The sequence below is a fragment of the Hyperoodon ampullatus genome (assembly GCF_949752795.1).
Source record: "Hyperoodon ampullatus genome assembly, chromosome: 17".
Taxonomy (NCBI): Eukaryota; Metazoa; Chordata; class Mammalia; order Artiodactyla; family Ziphiidae; genus Hyperoodon; species Hyperoodon ampullatus.
In genome coordinates, this window is record NC_136930.1 from 61,848,304 (window position 1) to 61,870,389 (window position 22,086).

Sequence of the window (22,086 nt, forward strand, 5' to 3'; positions counted from 1 at the left end):
CAACAGAATACACTTCTTCTTATGTGATCATGGAACATTCTCCAGGATAGATCATATCCTGGGTCACAAATCAAGCCTTGATAAATTTAAGAAAATTGAAATCGTATCAAGCATCTTTTCCGACCACAATGCTATGAGACTACATATCAATTACAGGAAAAAATCTATAAAAAATACAAACGCATGGAGGCTAAACAATACACTACTAAATAACAAAGACATCACTGAAGAAATCAAAGAGGAAATCAAAAAATACCTAGAAACAAATGATAATGAAAAAACGATGACCCAAAACTTACAGGATGCAGCAAAAGCAGTTCTAAGAGGGAAGTTTATAGCAATACAATCCTACCTCAAGAAACAAGAAACATCTCAAATAAACAACCTAATCTTACACTTAAAGCAATTAGAGAAAGAAGAACAGAAAAACCCCAAAGTTAGCAGAAGGAAAGAAATCATAAAGATCAGATCAGAAAAAATGAAAAAGAAATGAAGGAAATGATAACAAAGATCAATAAAACTAAAAGCTTGTTCTTTGAGAAGATAAACAAAATTGATAAACCACTAGCCAAACTCATCAAGAAAAAAAGGGAGAAGACAGATCAATAGAATTAGAAATGAAAAAGGAGAAGTAATAACTGACACTGCAGAAATACAAAGGATCATGAGAGATTACTACAAGCAACTATAGGCCAATAAAATAGACAACCTGGAAGAAATGGACAAATTCTTAGAAAAGCACAACCTTCTGAGACTGAACCAGGAAGAAATAGAGAATATGAACAGGCCAATCACAAGCACTGAGATTGAAACTGTGATTAAAAACCTTCCAGCAAACAAAAGCCCAGGACCAGACGGCTTCACAGGCAAATTCTTTCAAACACTTAGAGAAGAGCTATCACCTATCCTTCTCAAACTCTTCCAAAATATAGCAGAGGGAGGAACACTCTCAAACTCATTCTACGAGGCCACCATCACCCTGATACCAAAACCAGACAAAGATGTCACAAAAAAAGAAAACTACAGGCCAGTGTCACTGATGAACATAGATGGAAATATCCTCAACAAAATGCTAGCAAACAGAATCCAACAGCACATGGAAAGGATCATACAGCATGATCAAGTGGCGTTTACCCCCAGAATGCAAGGATTCTTCAACATATGTAAATCAATCAATGTGATACACCATACTAACAAATTGAAGTATAAAAACCATATGATCATCTCAACAGATGCAGAAAAAGCTTTCATCAAAATTCAACACCCATTTATGATAAAAAAAAACCCTCCAGACAGTAGGCATAGAGGGAACTTACCTCAACATAATAAAGGCCAGTCCCTACTGCAGAGCTACTGCTAGAAAAGCGACTTAAAGGGCCCACGTGCCACAGCCCCCTTGGCCCGCCATGCTGTTGCCTGTGCTGCTGCTGTTCCGCCTTCTTGGCCCGGCCACCGCTGAACCCGCCATTTACTTCAAGGAGCAGTTTCTGGATGGAAACGGGTGGACTGAGCGCTGGATTGAATCCAAACACAAATCGATTTTGGCAAATTCATTCTCAGTTCCGGTAAGTTCTATGGTGACCAGGAGAAAGATAAAGGGCTGCAGACAAGCCAGGGTGCCTGGTTTTACACTCTGTCGGCCAGATTCGAGCCCATCAGCAATAAGGGTCATACACTGGTGGTGCAGTTCACCGTGAAACGCAAACGGAACATCGACTGTGGGGGTGGCTACATGAAGCTATTTCCAGATGGTCTGGACCAGACAGACATGCGTGGAGACTCCGAATACAACATCATGTTTGGCCCAGACATCTGTGGCCCTGGCACCAAGAAGGTTCATGTCATCTTCAACTACAAGGGCAAGAACGTGCTGATCAACAAGGATATCTGTTGCAAAGACGATGAATTCACACACCTTTACATGCTGATTGTGTGGCCTGATAATACCTATGAGATAAAGATTGACAACAGCCAGGTTGAGTCAGGCTCCTTGGAGGATGATTGGGATTTCTTGCCCCCCAAGAAGATAAAGGATCCTGATGCTGCAAAGCCTGAAGACTGGGACGAGTCAGCCAAGATTGATGACCCTACAGACTCCAAGCCTGAGGACTGGGACAAGCCTGAGCACATTCCTGACCCTGATGCTAAGAAGCCCAAGGACTGGGATGAAGAGATGGATGGAGAATGGGAACCAACAGTGATTCAGAACCCAGAGTACAAGGGTGAGTGGAAGTCCCGGCAGATTGACAACGCAGATTACTAGGGCATTTGGATCCACCCAGAGATCGACAACCCTGAGTATTCCACGGATAGCAACATCTATGCCTATGAAAACTTTGCTGTACTGGGCTTGGATCTCTGGCAGGTCAAGTCTTGCACCATCTTTGACAACTTCCTCATCACCAACAACGAGGCATATGCTGAGGAGTCTGGCAATGAGACATGGGGTGTTATGAAGGTAGCAGAAAAACAAATGAAGGACAAGCAAGACGAAGAGCAGAGGCTAAAGGAGGAGAAGGAGAAGAAGCGCAAGGAAGATAAGGAGGACAAGGATGAGGATGAGGAGGATGACGATGAGGAGGACAAGGATGAGAAAGTGGAGGATGAGGAGGAAGATGCTGCCACTGGTCAGGCCAAGGATGAGCTGCACGGGCCACACTACCACCACCAGGGCTGGACTGAGGTCTGATTGCTCCAGCCACAGAGCCGGCCACGCACTGTGCAAAATAATGTCTCTATGAGACTGGAGAACTTTCCCTTTTTTTCAGGTGGGTTCCAATTTGGGGTGGATTTTGTTTTGTTTCCCGCCCTCCCTTTTTTTTTGTTAGTTTGTTTTTTTTAACTGATGTTTTGTCTCTGATTCTCCTTCAGCCCTTGCCCCTGGGCTTCATCTTTCTTGATTTGACATCTTTGCTTTCTGTTGTCCCCTTATCTCCCCAGATCCCTTAGTTCCCTCCAATGTGGGGACTTGGGGTGGGGTGTGATGTGGAGGAGATGCCCCAGGCCCAAGGTTCCATCTGCTCTCCTTCCTGGGTCCCACAGGGGGGTAGGAGAAGAGGGTGACATCACCAGCCCCCCAGCACTGAGAAAGAATGGGGCTCCTAAGGCCTGAGCTCTGACCTCCCTCTCTCCTTTCTCCCCTGCCCCCAAGACTGGGCCACTTCCGAGTGGGGCAGCAGGTTCTAGCTTGGCTCATACTGAGAATGTAAGAACTACAAACGAAATTTCTATTAAATTAAGTTTTGTGTCTTCAAAAAATAAAATAAAGTATAAAAATAAAAACAAAATAAAGGCCATATATAACAAACCCAGAGCCAACATCATCCTCAATGGTGAAAAACTGAAACCATTTCCACTAAGATCAGGAACAAGACAAGGTTGCCCCCTCTCACCACTATTATTCAACATAGTATTGGAAGTTTTAGCCACAGCAATAAGAGAAGAAAAAGAAATAAAAGGAATCCAAATCAGAAAAGAAGTAAAACCATCACTGTTTGCAGATGACATGATACTATACATAGAGAATCCTAAAGGTGTTACCAGAAAACTCCTAGAGCTAATCTATGAATTTGGTAAAGTACCAGGATACAAAACTATTGCACAGAAATCTCTTGCATTCTTATACACTAATGATGAAAAATCTGAAAGAGAAATGAAGGAAACACTCCCATTTATCATTGCAACAAAAAGAATAAAATACCTAGGAATAAACCTACCTAAGGAGACAAAAGACCTGTATGCAGAAAACTATAAGACACTGATGAAAGAAATTAAAGATGATAAAAACAGATGGAGAGATATACCATGTTCTTGGATTGGAAGAATCAACATTGTGAAAATGACTATACTACCCAAAGCAAACTACAGATTCCATGCAATCCCTATCAAACTACCAATGGCATTTTTCACAGAACTAGAACAAAAAATTTCACAATTTGTATGGAAACACAAAAGACCCCGAATAACCAAAGCAATCTTGAGAAAGAAAAACAGAGCTGGAGGAATCAGGCTCCTGGACTTCAGACTATACTACAAAGCTACAGGAATCAAGGCAGTATGGTACTGGCACAAAAACAGAAATATAGATCAATGGAACAGGATAGAAAGCCCACAGATAAACCCACACACATATGGTCACCTTATCTTTGATAAAGGAGGCAAGAATATACAGTGGAGAGAAGACAGCCTCTTCAATAAGTGGGCTGGGAAAACTGGACAGCTACATGTAAAAAGAATGAAATTAGAACATTCCCTAACACCATACACAAAAATAAACTCCCAATGGATTAAAGACCTAAATGTAAGGCCAGACACTATCAAACTCTTAGAGGAAAACATAGGCAGAACACTCTATGACATAAATCACAGCAAGATCCTTTTTGACCCACCTCCCAGAGAAATGGAAATAAAAACAAAAATAAACAAATGGACCTAATGAAACTTAAAAGTTTTTGCACAGCAAAGGAAACCATAAACAAGACCAAAAGACAACCCTCAGAATGGGAGAAAATATTTGCAAATGAAGCAACTGACAAAGGATTAATCTCCAAAATTTACAAGCAGCTCATGCAGCTCAATATCAAAAAAAAAATCAACTCAATCCAAAAATGGGAAGAAGACCTAAATAGACATTTCTCCAAAGAAGATATACAGATTGCCAACAAACACATGAAAGGATGCTCAACATCACCAATCATTAGAGAAATGCAAATCAAAACTACAATGAGGTATCACCTCACACTGGTCAGAATGGCCATCATCAAAAAAATCTACAAACAATAAATGCTGGAGAGGGTGTGGAGAAAAGGGAACCCTCCTGCACTGTTGGTGGGAATGTAAATTGATACAGCCACTATGGAGAACAGTGTGGAGGTTCCTTAAAAAACTAAAAATAGAACTACCATACGACCCAGCAATCCCACTACTGGGCATATACCCTGAGAAAACCATAATTCAAAAAGAGTCACATACCACAATGTTCATTGCAGCTCTATTTACAATAGCCAGGACATGGAAGCAACCTAAGTGTCCATCGACAGATGAATGAATATAGAAGACGTGGCACATATATATAATGAAATATTACTCAGCCGTAAAAAGAAACGAAATTCAGTTATTTGTAATGAGGTAGATGGACCTAGAGTCTCTCATACAGAGTGAAGTAAGTCAGAAAGAGAAAAACAAATATGGTATGCTAACACATATATATGGAATCTAAAAAAAAAAAAATGGTTCTGAAGAACCTAGGGGCAGGACAGGAACAAAGATGCAGATGTAGAGAATGGACTTGAGGACACAGGGATGGGGAAGAGTAAGCTGGGACGAAGTGAGAGAGTGACATTTACACTACCAAATGTAAAATAGATAGCTAGTGGGAAGCAGCCGCATAACACAGGGAGATTAGCTCAGTGCTTTGTGTCCAACTAGAGGGGTGGGATAGGCAGGGTGGGAGGGAGACGTAAGAGGGAGGAGATATGGGTATATATGTATACATACAGCTGATCATTTTGTTATATAGCAGAAACTAACACACCACTATAAAACAATTATACCCAATAAAGATGTTTAAAAAATAAATTAAAAAATGAAAGCACAAAAATAAGCCCATACAATTAGGGTCAATTAATCTACGCCAAAGGAAGCAAGAATATACAGTGGAGAAAAGACGGTCTCCCCAGTAAGTGGTGCTGGGAAAACTGGACAGCTACATGTAAAAGAATGAAATTAGAACATTCTCTAACACCATATACAAAAATAAACTCAAAATGGATTCAAGACCTAAATGTAAGACCAGAGTCTATAAAACTCCTAGAGGAAAATATAGGCAGAACACTCTGATATAAATCACAGCAATATTTTTTTTGATCCATTTCCTAAGTAATGGAAATACAAACAAAAATAAGCAAATGGACCTAATTAAACTTAAAACGTTTTGCACAGCAAAGGAAACGATAAACAACATGAAAAGACAACCTATGGACTGAGAGAAAATATTTGCAAGCAATGCTACCAACAAGGGATTAATTTCCAAAATATACAAACAGCTCATACAGCTTAATATCAAAAACCTAACAACCCAATCAAAAAATGGGTAGAAGACCTAAATAGATATTTCCCCAAAGAAGACATACAGATGGCCAATAGGCACATAAAAAAATGTTCAATATCGCTAATTATTAGAGAAATACAAACCAAAACTATGATGAGGTATTACCTCACACCAGTCAGAATGGCCATCGTTAATAAGTCTACAAATAATAAATGCTGGAGAGGGTGTGGAGAAAAAGGAACCCTCCTACACTGTTGGTGGGAATATAAATTGGTACAGCCACTATGGAGAACAGTATGGAGGTTCCTTAAAAAACAAAAAAATAGAGTTACCATATGATCCTGCAATCCCACTCCTGGGCAAATATCTGGAGAAAATTCTAATTCAAAAAGATACATGCACCCCAATGTTCACTGCAGCACTGCTCACAATAGCCAAGACATGAAAGTAAACTGAATGTCCATCAACAGAAGAATGGATAAAGAAGATGTAGTATATATACAATGAAATATTACTCAGCCATAATAAAGAATGAAATAATGCCATTTGCAGCAACATGGGTGGACCTAGAGATTATCATATTAAGTGAAGTAAGTCAGAGAAAGACAAATATCATATGATATCACTTATAGGTGGAATCTTAAAAAAATGATATAAATGAACTTATTTACAAAACAGAAATAGACTCAAAGACATAGGAAACAAACTTATGGCTACCAAAGGGGATAGCAGAGAGTGGGGGGAGGGGAGATAAATTAGAAGTTTGGGATTAACATACACACTCTACTATATAGTAAATAGGTAAACAAGGACCTACTGCATAGTACATGAAACTATACTCAATATCTTGTAATAACCTATAAAGGAAAAGAATCTGAAAAATATATATATATGTGTGTGTGTATATATATATATGAATCACTCTGCCATACACTCAAAACTAATACAACACTGTAAATTAACTATACTTCAACTAAAAAACAAAAAAAAACAGGGTTGGAGGGGAAAAAAAGCCTCTCACAGCCATCTCAGTCTTTGTATCACTACTGCCAGCTTCTCTTTCTACTGAAAAATCAGGGGGAAAAAATATAGTTTTAACACTAAAAAAGTGCCAGGAAATTTTTATAAGTTCAGTTATCAACCCCCCCTGGAAAGAGGTAAATTCTGTCACCTTTCTTCCGGGCAATATTAATATTTTACCTTTTGAAACCAAAGTCCTTGAGCACAGCTGTTGTCCTCCACTGTTTCTCTAAGCACCTCTCCAGTGCACATGGAGGACAACCCTTTAACCCTCACCCCCTCCCGACCATCCTTTGTCCACTTCTGCTTACTTGATATATACCAGTCTCCTCTGGCTGCCATCCAACTGTAGGGCTTCAGAGCTTAACATGAAATTCCCCCACGTTATCAAGCCCCACTCCCTCCACCAGACTCCATGCATCAAGTCCTTTAATCACTTACTCTAATTCCCCTTATCTACACCTGCCTCACACTAATCCAGTATCTCTGTGGAACAATTAGGCTTCCAAATAGAGGCAATTTCTTCCACTGCCCATTCTTCCCATAGCCAATGGACTGATAGAGTCATAAATAGGGCAGAGATCACAGAGTTCATCCAGAACACTGGTTTTCAGAGTATTTTTTTTTAAACCTGAACTTTTTTTTCATCTAAAATTTTCGGGGAAGCCAAATATGCAAAGCAGATAAAGGTAGAGCCACTCGAAATGGGAGTGAGTTTGGAGGGAACCCAGAGATCTGCCTAATCTTGCTCCCCACGCCTCAGCAGTTTTAAGGGACCCCCCAGAAAGCCAAGGCTCAAAGTCTCCACATGTGCTCTTCCTTCTTCCTTCTGCCAGAAGGCTACGTCCCCCAGGTGTTTGCATGGGTCATCCCCTCACTCCAGTCAAGTTCCTAAACAAATGTCACTTGTCATGAGGGGCCTTTACTGGTCACTTATCTAAAGTACCCCCCCCTCCAAGTCTTCTTTCAGGCTGCCTTAGTCTTGTGTTAGTCCAGGTCCTCTAGGAAAAAGATGCCAAGATGGGACAAGAAATGCACAATTTTATCAGGGGAAACATGAGAAAGTGAAAGGAGGCACAGTAAGTCCCCTGTACACGAACGAGTTTCATTCCGAGAGCGCGTTCTTAAGTCCAATTTGTTCGTAAGTCCAACAAATTTAGCCTAGGTACCCAACTAACACAATCGGCTATATGGTACTGTACTGTAGTAGGTTTATAATACTTTTCACACAAATAATACATAAAAAACAAACACACACAAAAAATAAAGAAAACATTTTTAATCTTACAGTAAAGTAGCTCGAAAAGTACAGTAGTACAGTACAACAGCTGGCATACAGGGGCTGATGTCGAGTGAACAGGCAAGAAGAGTTACGGACTGGAAGAGGGAGAGGAGGTGGGAGATAGTAGAGCTGAAGGATCCTCAGCAATAGGAGATGGAGGGCAAGCTGCAATTTCACTCACGCCTGACGCTGATGGAACACATGATCGCAGCTTTTTTTTTTTTTTTTTGCGGTACGTGGGCCTCTCACTGTTGTGGCCTCTCCCGTTGTGGAGCACAGGCTCCGGACACGCAGGCCCAGCAGCCATGGCTCACGGGCCCAGCCACTCTGAGGCATGTGGGATCTTCCCAGACCGGGGCACGAACCCGTGTCCCCTGCATCGGCAGGCGGACTCTCAACCACACCACCAGGGAAGCCCACATGATCGCATCTTTGAAAGTTCGCAGCTTGAAGGTTCACATGTAGGGGACTTACTGTAACTGGGATGGGCTGGAAGAGCTGCAATGAAGGTCTGCTCCTGAGTGAAGGAGAGAGGGAAGGAAGGAAGGAAGGGAGGGGGGAAGGGAGGGAGGGAGGGAGGGAGGGGAGGGGGAGGGTCTTAGACTACAACACACTTCTAAGAAAATTTCCACAAGACCTTCAGAGAGTACTCAAGCTAAAGCTCCCCATCAATGAGCCCTGCATCCATCTTAATGTCCCTGCCATGCTCGGTTATTGGCAGAGAGCAGACCCTGTGAAGCAGGGTCCCAGGCAGCACAGCAGTGGATTTCAGAACGTGGCTGCTGGAGCTCTCAGTCACTCACACACCCTGCAGAAGGAGATCTGAAAGGCCCAGTCTCATGGCCACTGCAATTTTTCTTCATAGCACTATCACTTTCTGGCATTGTATTTAGTATTTATTTGGCTATTGTTGTCATCTCTGTGACACCAGGGACATGCTCGGCTTGTTCACCACTGTATCCTCAGAAAAATTCCTGGTAGAAAGTGCTCAACAAATATGTGTTGAATGGATGGATGTGTGGGTGGGTCAGTAGATGGATGGATGGACAGATGACATGGGCTGCAAAGGAGCTATAACATGAAGGGAATAGTATAAAGATCTCAAAGTCCTGTTGTTAATGAAAGAGGAAACAAAAAGTATCTTTCCGCCCTGAATTACATGGGGTATGGGAGAAAAAGCAGACTGAAATCGAGGGGGCTTCAAGAATATTGTTTCCTTGGAGAAGAGACACGATTCAGGGAAAACTGAGGGGAACTCAGCCAAGAGTTTGAGGATATAGGGGAGTTTGTTGGCCACGGGTTGTAATTCATCAAAGCTGAAGACTTAACTTTTCTGAAACCAAATGGTAAAAAACTGGTGACCATGAAAAAAAATGGAAATATAATCTAACCTCCTCTCCTTAGAAAATACACACACCCACACATACTCAGACACGGCTTCTTGTGTGTCGGGGTCATTAATGATCTAGGAATAAGGTCATCACCATAGCAGCCTCCACGCTCACCCTCACTCAAACTCTCCACCTTAACAACACTGTTATATAAGGCACTTTCCTGGCTGCAGAAGTTGCAGACTCTGAGACTCTGGATTACAAGAAGATCTGACTCCACTATCTAAAATTCAGAGCCAAGAAGATCTGAAGTAATTAGGACTTAAGTTAGCATGGATGGATGTGGAAATGAGAAACAGGAAATGGCTTCTCTGTGAGTCAACGTTGAAATCTAAAGTGACATTTCTCCCTTACAAGTAAGAACAAAACAGCCCAAAGAATGTCTGCTCTTAGTTTACAGGAGTTTCCAAAATACATGGGCTCCCTCTGATACAATGAGTTCAAATGATTTGTATAACAAACCATAAAATTAAATGTATGTACTTAGAGAACTGGGGCTGCCAAATGGATTCTCCAAAGTAATTGTGCCTTTTTGATTTGTGGCGCCATTTTTAGCCAAAGCTAGTGTAATGCTCTAAACATTTTAATAAAAATGGAATCTCACAAGCCTCCAAGTAGCTAAGGGCAACCTTCAACTTTTAGTGACAGAGTTTAGGCAGTTGCTAAGGATCAAGAGAAGTCCAAGGCGTTTGATGGATTTGATTATGAAAGTGGCTTTCACTTCTGTCTCACTGAGCCCTGGGGACACGGTCAGAAAAGGGGCCTTAGGGACAACAACAGGACATGAGAGAGGCCCAGCATGGAGGAGGGGGATGCAAGCACGCAACACCTCTTCCCTCCTCCAACCAATGCAACTTTCATCTGCTATACGTGTTAGTTAGGCTTTGCAGTAAGCTTTCATAAGGTCTGAATAAACAATTTGAATAGTACTAGTCAATTCCACTGAGATGACCTTATACTTGTAACAGATCCTTCATTCCCTTAAATCCCCAGGGGATTACCCATATATGATTCACTGACATTTCCACTCCCCAACACTCAGGGGCTATCTCCTAAATGGGACAGACATTGGCACACACTGTTTACTGCAGTTCCTAGTGGGAAAATTATGGAAAAATAAATACTTTGATGAACATCACACATCGATAGACCTAGAGATTATCACACTAAGCAAAGTAAGTCAGAAAGAGAAAGACAAATACTGTATAATATCACTTATATTTGGAATCTAACATATGACACAAATGAACATATCTACGAAACAGTAACAGACTCACAGGCACAGAGAACAGACTTGTAGTTGCCAAGGTCGGTGGGAGGGATACTGGAGGAGGGAAGGATTGGGAGTTTGGGATTAGCAGATGCAAACTATTATACATAGGATATATAAACAACAAGGTCCTACTGTATACCACAGGGAACTATATTCAATATCCTGTGATAAATCATAATGGAAAAGAATATGAAAAAGAATATATATATGTGTAACTGAGTCACCCAACATTGTAAATCAGCTATACGTCAATAAAAAATTTTTTTTAATTTACTGAGTTCCTACTCTGTGTTAGATATCAGTGATAAAAATATGAGTGTGAGATCATCCTTCTCAAATAACTTACAGAATAATAGAAAAGAAAAGCACAAAGGCAATGTGAACATAATATGTTGACTCATTTAGAATGTTTTCACCTGCAGGTGACAGAATAGCCCCTAAAATGTGACTTAGGCAACAGTTTGTTATTACTATATCTCACATACCAAAAAGTCTGAAAGATAAGTTCCCAAGTTGGTTCAGCAGCTCAGGGATTGCAGGGATCTGCTTCACCCTCTCCGTGACTCTCTTGGCTTTATCCTCATAGTCACAAGATGGCTGCTGCAGCTCCAAACATCATTCCTCATAGAACTATAATAAATGGAAGAAATGAAAAGGAAGGGCGTTCTCTGCATCGCTTCTTCGTTGCCATGGAAGTAAATTTTTCCCAAGAGTCCATTAGTTGATTTCCCATCCAAGCCCTCTGAGCAGGATTGGATCACATCCCAGACCTTAGCTGCAAGGCAAACTGGGAAAGAGTATCAGGTTTTTTCAGACTTTGTTGAGAGAGGCAAATTCTGCCAGCAAGTAAACGGGAGAAGCAATGGTTGTGAGGAAGCAATCAACAAGGTCTGGCATACATATCTGATGCAGTGACAGAGAAGAATATGGCCAGCTGTAAAAGCATGGAGGAAGGACAAATGTCTTGTCAAGAGGAGGATCCCTGGAGCTGATAACACATGAGATGAATATTGAAGAACAAGTTGGATTTAGCAAGATGAAGATGATGATAGAAGGAGGGGGTGGAATAAGGATCCAGGTAAAGGAACAGCATAAGCAAAAGCATGGGTCAGTGAAAAAAATGTTGGTACCAGTTTAGTATTAACAGAGCATCTAATGGCAGGAAACATGTCCTGGGAATTGTCAGTGGCTTGACTGCGGAATTGTCAGCGGCTTGACTGCAAACGCCTCCTGGACTGTGTGCAGGAGCTTGAACTTGCAACATAGGCCAGACATTGCAAACTTAGAGCTCAGAGGCCAAACCCAACCTTCAGATGTGTTGTGTTTGACAGTCACACAGTGTTTGCATTCTGAATACACTGATAAATGCCCTGGCTGGAGGCAGGGCACTTATCTCCAGATGAACCTCTTTCTACTGTATTCCACCTGGCCTGCTTCCCTTATTTACATCATCTGCCTGTTCCCTCAAGACTTTTGAGTTTGCCTCCCCTGAGTAGGCTCTGGGGAGCCATTAAAAGATATTAAGCAGGGGAATAGCACTGCCAGTTGTACATCTTATATTAATCCCTCTGGCCGCAGAGTGGAGAAGTTGTAGATGTGAGGACCACACTGGAAATAGGAAGATGGTGGAAGGTATATTTTTCAAAACTCTTGGTTGCAAGTGTCAGAAATACAACTCAAACCTGCTTTTAAAAACGGATATATTCGTTCATATAACTTTAGAATCCAGGATTAATTTCAGCTTCACATATGGCTAGATCCAGGAGCAACATGATGACAACATGTTTCTCCATGCTGCTTTCCCATGTTTTGACTGTATTCTCAGACTAGCTCTCTGCTCCTAGAGAAAATAGTCATTGGCAGCTCCAGACTGATGTGATTTTTAAAGCCAATTGTCTCCAAGAAAGGAGAATTTGGCTTCCTGATAATTCTAACAAAACTCCCAGGGAAGACTTTGATTGGCCTGGCTGGATCATGTGACCATTCGTGAGCTAAAACACAGGGCCTAGGTAAGGAAGCAAGCAAGACAAACAGTGGTCAGAAGACAGAACTGCATAGGACCCCACCTACCACATAAACAAAGGAAGAGAAACCTTGCAAACAAAGAGTAGTCAGAGAATTAGGAGTAGAATCAGAATCAAATGATGTCACAACTATCATTTTCACCCTGAATGGACAGCTCTTTCAAATGCAACTAAAGTATTATGTATTTCATTAATATAAAGAACTGCAATGTCTTCACTAGGTTGGTAAAATGTTGGACATTGATGATAATACTTTGGTGGGGTTGTGGGGACCGGGGGCGGGGGGATGGGAGTGGTCAGCAACGGGTTTGAGGGAGTGCATAGAAAAAGAGGAGGAAACAAAACTATAAATGACCGAAGGAATTTGGCTAAAAGGAGAAGTAGAAATAGAGAGGTTACAGACAAAGATACAGGATCAAGGTAAGATATTTTAGGCCATAAAGGACTTGAGCTAGCAGGTGGTATGGAAATCTGAAGATAAAGAAAGAAAAGGGAGTTACTTTTTAAAAAGAAAGATTGAATTAAATAACATAATTATTAGGAGTATGAAGTCAGGATATATGGCAGCTGAAAACTCGTGAGGAGTGTCTAAATCCTCCTATTTTTGATGTTCTTCACCTTCATGATGACTGAAGAAATAGAAGTCCTGCCAGCATCTGCTGGCATTCATTCATTCATTTGTTCATTCAACGTGTTTATGGACGTTGGCCAGGAACCAATCCAGCTGATCCAGCCCGTGAACAAAACTGACACAACCCCTGCTCTCGTGGGTATTAAATAAATGCCTCTGATAGGTGAGTCCTGGCTCTACCACCTTCCTGGGGATCTGAGCTATGCATTTGACTTCCAGCTCTTTCTGGGCCCACAGGCTGGTGCACCTAGACACTGGGCACCATCTCTGACAGCTGCAAGTTCAGTTCCCAGAATTACTCTAAACTTCACAGCTTGCAAGCTGCTTCCCCATTACCTGAGCAAAGAGAGAATACAACCATTTCTATCTCATCCCCTCACCATCTTTTTCTCTTCCCTATAGAACCTAGAGGGGGTCAGGGAAAAACAAAATTTCCCCTACCCTAAGCTGCCGGTAGAATTCCCAAAATAAGATAAACGTCTCTAGATGATTCACTTAAGAAACACTCCATACTTCTTCTGTGCCCTTGCAAAAAAACAATTAAGAGGAGCTATTATTCTGGGATAATAATAGGTGGAGATCAGAGAGGGACATTCAACCTGGCAGAAGCACAGAGCAGGAACACTTGAGTATATGGACTCTGGAATAAGACCACCAGGGTTCCAGTCCTGGGGTTCCCACTTATCAGCTTTGATACCTTGAGCAGGCTACCCTGCCTGAGAAGCAGTTCCATAATAATAATGATAATAATAAAGCAACTACAACAATAAGCTGTGTAAATGAGATATAGTCATTCATTAAAGTAACTTAAAGTGACCACGTGGGCTGAGAGCTGGGGTGAGGTGCATCCCACAAGAAAGTTGGGCGTCGCAGCCAAAGTGAAAAGAGAATAAAGTCTGTAGGAGAAAACATACAACGTTCACTTGATGACCCTGTGAAATAGTGTTTACCTAATAGTTCACCCTCCTTCAGACCCACTTGGCCTGGACATGGTGAGGCAAGAAGTATAAAATTTCTCTGTCCACTTCAGAAACTGAGGTCGGTACAATTCGTTCTTAATTCTTCATGTCTGGGGCCAATGGGCTTATGTCATATGTTTAAAGAAAATCTATCTTCCTCTTAAAAACATAAACTCAGTGCAACCATTAGGTCAAAGTTTCAGCTAAAGATTGGGTTCCTGAAAAATGTCGAGCAAAGTGTCTTAGCGTTTATGACAGGACAGCTGTTGCCTCTTTTTCCAAGAAGGAATTAAAGGATCTTATTACCCTAAATGAGAATGACTAAAGCATGATTATTTTCCTTTTAATCTTTTTCTCCCCAGTGGAAATTTACATAAGATGGAGCTGTAATCCATTCCTTTCATGCCGGCAGCCTGTCAGAAAATCTCCCCTCTTGTGGTCTCCATGGCAGCAGCCCTCAATCTGAGCCCAGGCAGGATTTGCCTCATGGAGTGGATTTGACTTTTACGTGGTGAAAGCAATCATTGTAGACAAGGGCACTAGATGCCTCCAACTTGAGATTATTTCTGGTTTGGAATTCCATGTGTGTTTTGGCTCTCTGTATTGGTTAAATTCACCCAATGAATTCACATCTGCTTGTTGCTTTATGTTGTGATGAAATGGCCCGAGAGGTCTCCCGGCATTTTGAATGCTGGCTTTCACTCTCTACAGATGATGGTGTATTTTCCAATTTTCTAAGAAGGGGTTGATGCTACAGACCACTTTCCGGATCATTGGGGACTTGCCTTCAAGTTGTTCTCTCAGCAGTGGACCACTCTTTCTCAGCTCATCCTTTTGTGATGTCCTGAAAAACACTGACCTGTGGCCGCTGAATAGAGTTAAGCCTATGGTGGGTGAGCTATTGTAAAGCTGAGTGAGCACAGCCAAACAGGAATTAGACCCGTGATCTGCCCTCATGAGCCATAACCAATGGAGTGGCCCTGTTCAGCACTCTCAAGTAGAAGTCGGGCTTTTCTAAATGGGAATTTAAAACCTCCACTTGTTTTGTCCTGTGAAAGACCCTGTTTAGAGAATGAAAAGACAAGCTGCAGACTAGGAGAAAATTTGCAAGTCACATATCTGACAAATGCCTTGTATCAAAACTACAGAAAGGCCTCTCAAAACCCAACAGGAAAAAAGCAAACAAACAATCCAGTTAGAAAATGGTCAAAAGACACGAACAGATATTCCACCAAAGTGAAGATACAGACGGCAAATAAGCAAAAGAAAAGTTATTGAATATCAGTAGCCATGAGGAAAATGCAAATTAAAAACACAATGATATATCCCTACAACTAAAGGTAATGAATTCCATGTGTTTGCCATCATTGTTTGTGAAATCACTCACACTTAACGTTTGTAACTCTTTTAGCCTTTTGAGAATTCATGGGCACCCCTCTTATTTGGGACTATTGGAATTTGATGAACAAGTTTACGTATAGGCATCTTTTTCTATGCCCTGCATGAATTCATAGCATTTGCTCATTTCTTTAAAGCTGGAGTCCGAGACTTCCGGGTAAGATGGCGGAAGAGTAAGACGCGGAGATCACCTTCCTCCCCACGGATACACCAGAGATACAGCTACACATGGAACAACTCCTACAGAACACCTACTGAACGCTGACAGAAGACCCCAGACCTCCCAAAAGGCAAGAAACTCCTCCCCACATACCTGGGTAGGGCAAAGCGGAGAGATTCCCGCACAGAGGAGCGGTGCCGAGCGGCACTCACCAGCCCGAGAGGCTTGTCTGCTCGCCCGCCGGAGCGGGCGGTGCTGGAAGCTGAGGCTCGGGCTTCGGTCAGAGCGCAGGGAGAGGACTGGGGCTGGCGGCGAGAACTCAGCCTGAAGGGGACTAATGTGCCACAGCTAGCCGGGAGGGAGTCCGGGAAAACTCTGGAGCTGCCGAAGAGGCAAGAGACTTTTTCTTCCCTCTTGGTTTCCTGGTGCGCGAGGAGAGGGGATTAAGAGCGCTGCTTAAAGGGGCTCCACAGACGGGCGCGAGTCACGACTGAAAGCGCGGAGCCCAGTGACGGGCGTGGGACGCTGGGGCTGCTGCTGCCGCCGCCAAGAAGCCTGTGTGCGAGCGCAGGTCACTGTCCACACCGCCCTTCCGGGAGCCTGTGCAGCCCGCCACTGCCGGGGTCCCGGGATCCAGGGGCGGCTTCCCTGGGAGAACGCACGGCGCGCCTCGGGCTGGTGCAACGTCACGCCGACCTCTGCCGCTGCAGGCTCGCCCCGCACTCCGTGCCCCTCCCTCCCGCCCGGCCTGAGTGAGCCAGAGTCCCCGACGAGGCTGCTCCTTTAACCCTGTCCTGTCTGAGCGAAGAACAGACGCCCTCCGGCGACCTACACGCAGAGACGGGGCCAAATCCAAAGCTGAGACCCAGGAGCTGTGAGAACAAAGAAGAGAAAGGGAAACCTCTCCCAGCAGCCTCAGAAGCAGCGGATTAAAGCTCCACAATCAACTTGATGTACCCTGCATCTGTGGAATACATGAATAGACAACAAATCATCCCAAATTGAGGAGCCAGGAGTCAGTGCTGTGCCTCTGAGGTGGGAGAGCCAACTTCAGGACACTGGTCCACAAGAGACCTCCCAGCTCCACATAATATCAAACGGCGAAAATCTTCCAGAGATCTCCATCTCGACACCAGCACCCAGCTTCACTCAACGACCAGCAAGCTACAGTGCTGGACACCCTATGCCAAACAACTAGCAAGACAGGAACACAACGCCACCCATTAGCAGAGAGGTGGCCTAAAATCATAAAAAGTCCACAGACACCCCAAAACACACCACCAGACGTGGACATGCCCACCAGAAAGACAAGATCCAGCCTCATCCACCAGAACACAGGCACTAGTCCCCTCCACCAGGAAGCCTACACAACCCACTAAACCAACCTTAGCCACTGGGGACAGACACCAAAAACAACGGGAACTACGAACCTGCAGCCTGCAAAAAGGAGACCCCAAACACAGTAACATAAGCAAAATGAGAAGACAGAAAAACACACAGCAGGAGAAGGAGCAAGATAAAAACACACCAGACCTAACAAATGAAGAGGTAATAGGCAGTCTACCTGAAAAAGAATTCAGAATAATGATGGTAAAGATGATCCACGATTCTATTTCCCAGATCCAAAAGCTTGGAAATAGAATAGACAAAATGCAAGAAACAGTTAACAAGGACCTAGAAGAACTAAAGATGAATCAAGCATCAATTAAAAACACAATAAATGAAATAAAAAATACTCTAGATGGGATTAATAGCAGAATAACTGAGGCAGAAGAACGGATAAGTGAGGTGGAAGATAAAATAGTGGAAATAACTGCTGCAGAGCAAAATAAAGAAAAAAGAATGAAGAGAACAGAGGACAGTCTCAGAGACCTCTGGGACAACATTAAACGGACCAACATTCGAATTATAGGGGTTCCAGAAGAAGAAGAGAAAAAGAAAGGGACTGAGAAAATATTTGAAGAGATTATAGTTGAAAACTTCCCTAATATGGGAAAGGAAATAGTTAATCAAGTCCAGGAGGCACAGAGAGTCCCATACAGAATAAATCCAAGGAGAAATACGCCAAGACACATATTAATCAAACTGTCAAAAATTAAACACAAAGAAATCATATTAAAAGCAGCAAGGCAAAAACAACAAATAACACACAAGGGAATCCCCATCAGGATAACAGCTGATCTCTCAGCAGAAACTCTACAAGCCAGGAGGGAGTGGCAGGACATAATTAAAGTGATGAAGGAGAAAAACCTGCAACCAAGATTACTCTACCCAGCAAGGATCTCATTCAGATTTGATGGAGAAATTAAAACGTTTACAGACAAGCAAAAGCTGAGAGAGTTCAGCACCACCAAACCAGCTTTACAACAAATGCTAAAGGAACTTCTCTAGGCAAGAAACACAACAGAAGGAAAAGACCTACAATAACGAACCCAAAACAATTAAGAAAATGGGAATAGGAACATACATATCAATAATTACCTTAAATGTAAATGGACTAAATGCTCCCACCAAAAGACACAGAGTGGCTGAATGGATACAAAAACAAGACCCATATATATGCTATCTACAAGAGACCCACTTCAGACCTAGAGACACATACAGACTGAAAGTAAGGGGATGGAAAAAGATATTCCATGCAAATGGAAACCAAAAGAAAGCTGGAGTAGCAATTCTCATATCAGACAAAATAGACTTTAAAATAAAGACTACTAGAAGAGACAAAGAAGGACACTACATAATGATCAAGGGATCGATCCAAGAAGAAGATATAACAATTGTAAATATTTATGCACCAAACATAGGAGCACCTCAATACATAAGGCAAATAGTAACAGCCATAAAAGGAGAAATCGACAGTAACACAATCATAGTAGGGGACTCTAACACCCCACTTTCACCAATGGACAGATCATCCAAAGTGAAAATAAATAAGGAAACACAAGCTTTAAATGATACATTAAACAAGATGGACTTAATTGATATTTATAGGACATTCCATCCAAAAACAACAGAATACACATTTTTCTCAAGTGCTCATGGAACATTCTCCAGGATAGATCATATCTTGGGTCACAAATCAAGCCTTGGTAAATTTAAGAAAATTGAAATTGTATCAAGTATCTTTTCCGACCACAATGCTATGAGACTAGATATCAATTACAGGAAAAGAGCTGTAAAAAATACAAACACATGGAGGCTAAACAATACACTACTTAATAACGAAGTGATCACTGAAGAAATCAAAGAGGAAATTAAAAAATACCTAGAAACAAATGACAATGGAGACACGATGACCCAAAACCTATGGGATGCAGCAAAAGCAGTTCTAAGAGGGAAGTTTATAGCAATACAATCCCACCTTAAGAAACAGGAAACATCTCAAATAAACAACCTAACCTTACACCTAAAGCAATTAGAGAAAGAAGAACAAAAACATCCCAAAGTTAGCAGAAGGAAAGAAATCAGATCAGAAATAAATGAAAAAGAAATGAAGGAAACGATAGCAAAGATCAATAAAACTAAAAGCTGGTTCTTTGAGAAGATAAACAAAATTGACAAACCATTAGCCAGACTCATCAAGAAAAGAAGGGAGAAGACTCAAATCAATAGAATTAGAAATGAAAAAGGAGAAGTAACAACTGACACTGCAGAAATACAAAAGATCATGAGAGATTATTACAAGCAACTCTATGCCAATAAAATGGACAACCTGGAAGAAATGGACAAATTCTTAGAAATGCACAACCTGCCAAGACTGAATCAGGAAGAAATACAAAATATGAACAGACCAATCACAAGCACTGAAATTGAAACTGTGATAAAAAATCTTCCAACAAACAAAAGCCCAGGACCAGATGGCTTCACAGGCGAATTCTATCAAACATTTAGAGAAGAGCTAACACCTATCCTTCTCAAACTCTTCCAAAATATAGCAGAGGGAGGAACACTCCCAAACTCATTCTATGAGGCCACCATCACCTTGATACCAAAACCAGACAAGGATGTCACAAAGAAAGAAAACTACAGGCCAATATCACTGATGAACATAGATGCAAAAATCCTCAACAAAATACTAGCAAACAGAATCCAACAGCACATTAAAAGGATCGTACACCATGATCAAGTCGGGTTTATTCCAGGAATGCAAGGATTCTTCAATATACGCAAATCAATCAACGTGATACACCATATTAACAAATTGAAGGAGAAAAACCATATGATCATCTCAATAGATGCAGAGAAAGCTTTCGACAAAATTCAACACCCATTTATGATAAAAACCCTGCAGAAAGTAGGCATAGAGGGAACTTTCCTCAACATAATAAAGGCCATATATGACAAACCCACAGCCAGCATCGTCCTCAATGGTGAAAAACTGAAACCATTTCCACTAAGATCAGGAACAAGACAAGGTTGCCCACTCTCACCACTCTTATTCAACCTAGTTTTGGAAGTTTTAGCCACAGCAATCAGAGAAGAAAAGGAAATAAAAGGAATCCAAATCGGAAAAGAAGAAGTAAAGCTGTCACTGTTTGCAGATGACATGATACTATACATAGAGAATCCTAAAGATGCTACCAGAAAACTACTAGAGCTAATCAATGAATTTGGTAAAGTAGCAGGATACAAAATTAATGCACAGAAATCTCTGGCATTCCTATATACTAATGATGAAAAATCTGAAAGTGAAATCAAGGAAACACTCCCATTTATCATTGCAACAAAAAGAATAAAATATCTAGGAATAAACCTACCTAAGGAGACAAAAGACCTGTATGCAGAAAATTATAAGACACTGATGAAAGAAATTAAAGATGATACAAATAGATGGAGAGATGTACCATGTTCTTGGATTGGAAGAATCAACATTGTGAAAATGACTCTACTACCCAAAGCAATCTACAGATTCAATGCAATCCCTATCAAACTACCACTGGCATTTTTCACAGAACTAGAGCAAAAAATTTCACAATTTGTATGGAAACACAAAAGACCCCGAATAGCCAAAGCAATCTTGAGAACGAAAAATGGAGCTGGAGGAATCAGGCTCCCTGACTTCAGACTATACTACAAAGCTACAGTAATCAAGACAGTATGGAAGAGCGCTGCTTAAAGGGGCTCCACAGACGGGCGCGAGTCGCGACTGAAAGCGCGGAGCCCAGTGACGGGCGTGGGACGCTGGGGCTGCTGCTGCCGCCGCCAAGAAGCCCGTGTGCGAGCGCAGGTCACTGTCCACACCGCCCTTCCGGGAGCCTGAGCAGCCCGCCACTGCCGGGGTCCCGGGATCCAGGGGCGGCTTCCCTGGGAGAACGCACGGCGCGCCTCGGGCTGGTGCAACGTCACGCCGACCTCTGCCGCTGCAGGCTCGCCCCGCACTCCGTGCCCCTCCCTCCCGCCCGGCCTGAGTGAGCCAGAGTTCCCGAAGAGGCTGCTCCTTTAACCCTTTCCTGTCTGAGCGAAGAACAGACGCCCTCCGGCGACCTACACGCAGAGGCGGGGCCAAATCCAAAGCTGAGACCCGGGAGCTGTGAGAACAAAGAAGAGAAAGGGAAACCTCTCCCAGCAGCCTCAGAAGCAGCGGATTAAAGCTCCACAATCAACTTGATGTACCCTGCATCTGTGGAATACATGAATAGACAACAAATCATCCCAAATTGAGGAGCCAGGAGTCAGTACTGTGCCTCTGAGGTGGGAGAGCCAACTTCAGGACACTGGTCCACAAGAGACCTCCCAGCTCCACATAATATCAAACGGCGAAAATCTTCCAGAGATCTCCATCTCAACACCAGCACCCAGCTTCACTCAACGACCAGCAAGCTACAGTGCTGGACACCCTATGCCAAACAACTAGCAAGACAGGAACACAACGCCACCCATTAGCAGAGAGGTGGCCTAA

At 42.4% G+C, this 22,086-nt stretch overlaps 1 pseudogene across 1 annotated transcript; it reads left to right on the forward strand.

Annotated features, from left to right (window-relative positions):
• The first annotated feature begins 1,406 nt into the window (after positions 1-1,406).
• Positions 1,407-2,689, forward strand: LOC307065360 (calreticulin-like; annotated as a pseudogene). Its single transcript has one exon. The product of its transcript is annotated as a calreticulin-like (transcript).
• The last annotated feature ends 19,397 nt before the right edge of the window (positions 2,690-22,086 follow it).